The sequence below is a fragment of the Astatotilapia calliptera genome, chromosome 7, assembly GCF_964374335.1.
Source record: "Astatotilapia calliptera chromosome 7, fAstCal68.1, whole genome shotgun sequence".
In the NCBI taxonomy this organism is placed as follows: domain Eukaryota; kingdom Metazoa; phylum Chordata; class Actinopteri; order Cichliformes; family Cichlidae; genus Astatotilapia; species Astatotilapia calliptera.
Genome location: NC_137428.1, coordinates 54,417,638 through 54,422,757, shown reverse-complemented (window position 1 = coordinate 54,422,757; position 5,120 = coordinate 54,417,638). Strand labels below are relative to the sequence as shown.

Sequence of the window (5,120 nt, the reverse complement as noted above, 5' to 3'; positions counted from 1 at the left end):
GAATGAGTGCAAATAGTTTTGTTTTTCTTTCTTTGAAAGGTTAAGAAATTTAACTCATGTCCACCACAATCATTTTCTGAAAGAGAAGGAGTTTGGTTTATTTGGGCTGTTTCTTTGGGTGAGTGAATGCTGGCTGTAGGATTGTATTTAACGGATAGATGGACAGCGACTTGTAAACAATTATTAAACCGACACATTGAAAAACCAAAAGTAGTGGCTCTATAGTTATAACTTTTGGAGCTACTTGGTGTTTTTGTCCCTTGTGAATTTGGGAGCAGCTGAAAACATTTCTTGAATAAACAATAAGAAATAATGTTGTGCAATGTTTTATGTTTTCAGCAGTAGCACAATAAAGAGAAAAGTAAAATTTTCAGACTCTAAAAACACTCAGCAGTGTACTGCATGATCACAACAGTGACCTACGAACTTTTCATACAGTATATGCAAAAAAAGCACTGACAGTAGAACCTATTGTTTAACTGTTTATCTATGGTCAGCTAGTTAAGAGTAGATCATATTTCTTCCATACAGAGAGAAATCATCTTTGTTGGTTTCTTGTTAAATTCAGAATCCGTTTAAAATGTGTCTCCTTACATAAAAAGTTCTGAACGATCAGACCTCATAATAGTTACCTCAAATCTCAAAAACATCAACATATTTCCATTTGAATGCATAAACATTCTGTCTTCTGTATCTCTTCTCTTTCTCCTCATTCCCAAACCAGTCACGACACATAGCTGCTCCTCCCTGAGCAGGGTTCTGCCGGAGGTCTCTTCCTGTTAAAAGGGAGTTCTTCCTCCCCGCTATTAGTAAATTGTTGTTCACATGGGATCATGTAATTGTTGTGGATCTCTCACTAAAATTGTAGGGTCGTTTCTTTATCTTGCAACATAAATAGCTCTTATGGTGATACAAGAAAAAAATGTAACTGAACTGAACATAAAATTACACGCATTTATTAACATAAATAGAAAAATACAATAGGTGCCTCTAAAAATGAAATAATTAACATTTTTAGTGATGTGTGTGTGCGAGTGTGGATGTGTGTCTTTCTGTCTTTCTGTGTTCTTGGGGTTGATATCCGATTCCATCCTTTTTCTCGCATCAACAGCGTCCAGATGGGATGCTCTGCCTAAGCCATTAGACTGAAAGTTAAGCCTAATAGTTTGAATGTGCTTTAAATACCTACAGGTGGTCAATCTAGCTGTAGCCAGAGCTAGAATAAACTGAGATGTAAGAAAATATAGAACCTCTTTTCACACAGATGTTCTTTGTTTTTGCTTTACAAGTCATGAGACAAGACAGTGTTCAGGAAATCTTTTCTTATAAATGCTCCAAAATATCTTTCCTACACTGCAAAATCTCTGTGTGTAATCAATCCCCCCGTTATTACCCTTTGTTCTGAAAATCCTTCAGAGAAGGAGCAACCACTTAGAACAACTCTCATGTAAGAGGAAGAGAAAGCATGGCCAGGAAAAAAAGAATAAAAACAATTATAGAAAACCTGTGGCAATTCACATCATGCCACTGCTTTGGTCTTTGGCCTGGAAAAAAAGAAGAAAAAAACATTGCACTGAGGCACATCCATTTCTGTTTGCTCCCAGAAACAAATGCTAACTTTTCCACTGCGCCGCAACAGTTTACTGGAGCACTTCGATCACGTTACAATGGCAGAACTCATGAGACGCCTGCTGTCACCCAATAAAGCTTCCATGTCTAGCAGAGGAACTGGCAATCGTGAATACGAGAAAAACGGCTTCATTGCAGGCTTGCACATTTCAGACAAAGCATACAGATTTTTCAGAACAACGTAATAAGTAAAGTTTACTTAGACTAGAAAGTGCTCTTTAAAATTCTAAATGGTCTGCACTTATGAGGCACCTCTTAACCTTAGCAGTTCTACAAAGTGCTTTACAATGTGCTTCTCATTCACCCATTCACTCACACACTATTGGTGGCAGAGCTGCCATCCAAGCCTCTGGCCTGCCATCTGGTGTTTTCCAAAGTCACTTGGTCAAGTTGGAAATGCCTGGGATGGACCCTAAGATTAGAAGACAACCTGATCAAACTACAAACAGCATTAGGAAGCCTCATAGTGTTCTTACAATAGCACTACACAAAAGGACAGCAAACTCTAGTGTTACCATGCTTTTCAGTACCTTTTTACCTTCTTATCTTGTCTTTGACACCCAGCTCTAAAGTAAATCTTAAAGCCAATCACAAACTTTCTCCAATTAACTTGGTAGTTGTGTGATTCTGATGTTTTAATACTTTTTAAACAAAGTAAGTCTGTAGATCAGAACAATTTCAGTGTTTTTCCACTGCAAGAATATGGAAAATACAACATAATTCATCCTTGTTAACTGACCATTAATCACACAGCCCTATTAAAAAGAGAAAGACCCACAGAATAAAATGGACTGTGAGCATAAGAGACATTGCCGCTGCCTTTGCACTTTGCTTCAGTCCAAAACACAGCTAGACGAGATAAATAAACACTTACAGAGAGGAAGAAGAGCAGCCTACTGTGCCCTTAGCAGCACTCGTTAAACCTAATAGGTCACGCTGCTCCAGCCAGGCTCCACTGACACCCCTAATAGAAGCCTGCATGGTTAAAGGACCATGAAGACCATTAGGGCACTTCAAAGTTCACCCCACTACATTAGGGCCCCGCTGATGTGGCAAAGAGGGGACAGATCCAATTCCTCATTCAGTACTTTATTTTTCCATCAGTTGACCTGTCAGTCAGTCTGCCCTAATAAACAAGTAGATGCCTGAGCTGCTCATTAAGGGCCATCGTTAGCCAGGCTAAGGCTGTAAATGAGTGCTTATATCAGCTTTCAGCAAAGATTTCTTATAGGTCATATTTTAGAGCTGGCACTTGCAGTGTTAAATGATCCCTTGGTTTGAAAAGAAAGCTGCTGCTTGCACTGTAAATCAAATTTCTGCACACATTTTTGGGCCAATGAAGAGACCCGCAAACTGTAAAGGACTGTAGCCGAAGCAAAAAGACGTGCAAGCTCTCCAGTAAAAGGCCTCACTCCTAACAGGCTTAGACATGCGAATTCACACCAGTCATGTTCACTGCTCTGAAACCAAAGGATACCGCGCTCAAATAAGGAGTTGTCATTGTTAATCTAAAGAAGCTGATTTGTTGATTCTGCCCTATGGGAAGTATAAGCAGCAGCAGTCCCCTGTTGTGGCTGTACATCAGTGCGGGGGAGTAGGCAGCAGAAGATAAATGTCCAGCAAAACATCCCAGTAAATAACTCAGATTTATAATTTTTGACACACATAAGAAACTAATCCTCAAGAGGATAAATAATGAATGATCTAAGAGAACTGACATCTGTTTTTAAGTAGGCTCTACAACTAAAGAAGGAAAACTGACAAAGAGCGTGATCGAGAAATGCGATGATACTGCCTAGAATACATTTTGTGACTTGCTGTAGTATCCAATGAAAATTTTGCCTCACAAAAACAGAAATCACTGGGGCCCAAAATGTGTTGTGTCTGCACAAGAGCATGACATGTCACAGGTTATTGTGTTTGCAGTAGGAGATAAATGTTGCAGGAGGATATGGCTCACAGCTGAGATTAGAGAGGCGAGCGGGTGAAGCATATATACCTGCCTTCCCTGGGCTCCTTCTAATGGGGTCTTTGGCTATGAGCCAGCTTTTGCTATTACCTTTAACTGAACTATCATTGAGATCAGTTTCATGTCTTTTCATGCTCATACAGAACATCTGCAGTGTTGTAAATTTGCATTTACAGCAGTTATACCTGACGGGCACATGTGTTTTCTACTTACTGTTACTGTCTGCAAGAAAGAAAAAGTGTTGAACTTTTTCAAAGGATCTAAACCAAGTATTATTCTCCTTGTTGACTTAATTAATTTCAATTAAATTATCTATCTATCTATATATATATATATATATATATACATACATACATACATAAAGCGATAGATCTTTCAGTCCAATTCTACTTTTTCTACATAATCCATCATACAAAATGTAATCAAATGGAAAAGTCTCTTTTTTTAACTTGTTTTATCAGTTTTAATCTTTTAACTTTATGCATCAAGCAAAAATTTAATTATATGCAACATTCTCTGACTTGAATAAATTAGTTTAACATTTAAACCTATTCTCTGCACATTCCAGCACATAAAATAAAATATTTTTTGTGTTTACACTCACTCTTTCAAATAGATGCAAGTAAAACACAGCAGGAAATAAATAAAGTCAAAGACTCAGCGGTCCTGTTGCTCTATTTTCACCTGTAAAGCAGGACTGGGGGTAGGCGGAGGTTTACCCTGGTGCAGGTGTGCCGCGGTCAGTTGAAGAATCCGCGAGTTTCTCTGTGAATTTCCCATTAAGTCGTAGCGCACTCGGTGCTTGCTCGGAAGTTTAGGGGGGTTTTTTCGCTGTAAAAAGAAATTTTCTTCCCACGCACGATGGACGCTAATGTTTTTGTCACTTTTTATGGAATCAAACTCAAAGTAAGGTCAGTACTTCCACGCTTTAAACGCTGCACGCTCATACTCTCTCCCACAATTGATATGTGATCCATTGTTGATCTGCACACAGCTGTTGTCACTAACGGCGCACTCGCTTACGTCACTGTCATGAGACATTCTCGCAAAAAATCACGGTTTTAGTAACGCAGTAACGCAGCGTTCCTACGGGAAAGTAACGGTAATCTAATTACCGTTTTTGCAATAGTAATCCCTTACTTTACTCGTTACTTGAAAAAAGTAATCAGATTAACGCGTTACTGCCCATCTCTGTACACACATATATATATATATATATATATATATATATATATATATATATATATATATATACATATACATATATATATATATATATATATATACATATACATATATACATATATGTATATGTACAAATCAAAACAACGGTGCCTCAAGGTGCTTTATCCTACAATAATAGAGAGAAAACTCCAACAATCAGACAACTCCCTATGAGCAAGCTCTTGGCAAGAGTGGTAAGGAAAAACTTCCTTTTAACAGGAAGAGACCTCTGGCAAATATGGTGTAAGGGAGGCAAAGGTTAGGGGAGGGACACGGGACAAACTCAGCACTTAGTACT

The 5,120-nt window shown here is 38.3% G+C and overlaps 1 protein-coding gene across 2 annotated transcripts in view; it reads left to right on the top strand.

Moving 5' to 3' along the window:
* Positions 1–5,120, top strand: part of syt18b (synaptotagmin XVIIIb) — a 367,435-nt gene that overhangs the window by 130,935 nt on the left and 231,380 nt on the right. The gene's annotated exons all lie outside the window — the stretch shown is intronic.